The following is a 1469-nucleotide window of genomic DNA, read 5'->3' on the forward strand; positions in this document are numbered from 1 at the left end:
CCCTCAGGATTTATCCTGAGATCCTGTACCTCAGATTGGACATCCTTTGTCAGTGTCAGCCATGTGGAGGAGTCACAGCCATTGCTTGGCCGAGATTATTATATTTTAAAGGGAAATTATTTCTTAAATAAACTTATTAAGAGGACAAGGGGATAGCTCAGTAGAATAAGTGCTTGCCTGGCAAGCGCAGGGTCCTGAGTTCAATCCCCGGTACTGCAAAAAACAAAACACACACACAAACTTAATAACAAAGGATTATTTTAGTATCATTCATCTTTGTTAAAAGTGTTACACAGTAATATATTGCCTCATGAATGCTTCTGTTGACAATTCACTTATCAAACAAAACTGTTTGATAAAACTTTGCTTTTGTCAAACTCCACATCAGGTGACAAAATCACAGCTGTCTTCCTCATACAAACACAAACATGGTTATCTTTCCTAAAGGCTATCTCCAAAATTGTAAAACAGATTTTTCTTTCTGGTATCGGAGATCCAACTCAGGACCTTGCACTTGTGAGGCCACCTGCTGCTTTTGCCACCTGCTGAGTTATCTCCATGGCCCAACAAATTTAAGTGAACTGAAATACCTCTGTCTTTATTAGTCAGCTTTCTCTTTAGCAAAATACAAAGGTAGTTTATTAAAGCATGTACTGTTGCTGACAGTCTGAGGGGATTTAATCTGTGGTCAGGTAGACCTAGATCTAAACTTTGATGGGTCTGCTGGATGGCAATGGAAGGGAGAGTATTATAGAGCATAACGTCTTACATCACCAATCAGGGAGTAAAGACATAGACCTCTGGGGAGCATTTATTTAATCCATAGTAGTGACCTCTGTTACTGTTTTTAGGATTGAAAGAAGCAATATGGGAATGTTAACTACCTGAATGTGTCCTGATTTTTGCCTTTTGTACTTACAGTTTTAAAAAGAATCTTTTCCAAAGGGAAAGGAATGTATGTTTTGAGGATCTGGCTTAAGTCTCAGGCCTATAGCTTTATATATTAGATATTTTAGGTCATAGCCTAGTGGGGAGCTAGCTAGCTAGCTAGCTAGCTAGAATGAATTGCATTCTACATTTTAGTGAATTTTCATCTTTTTACTCACCTGTATTAGAAGTTGTAGGCTACAAAACTTTTCATACACAGGGATAATTTTTGGGGGGGTTGGATAACTTTTGATTAGAAGCTACAGAGGGCAGTAGTCAGGAGTTTTAAATTTACTTCAAAAAACTAGGATTAGAAGGACCATTTAAGTCCCATTCCCCCTCTGGGTATTTTTCCAGAATTATTAAAAACATGCCACAGCAGTATATGCGCACCCAATTTATGGCAGCACTTTTTGTTGTTGTTTTGTTTTGAGACAGGAGTCTCGCTGTGCAGTTCATGTTGGCCTTGAACTTACTTTGTACCCCAGACTGGTCTGGAACTCGTAAAGATTCTTCTCACAGTACAATTTATAATAGTTAAG

This window comes from Octodon degus, unplaced genomic scaffold, assembly GCF_000260255.1.
Source record: "Octodon degus isolate 3935 unplaced genomic scaffold, OctDeg1.0 scaffold00072, whole genome shotgun sequence".
In the NCBI taxonomy this organism is placed as follows: Eukaryota; Metazoa; Chordata; class Mammalia; order Rodentia; family Octodontidae; genus Octodon; species Octodon degus.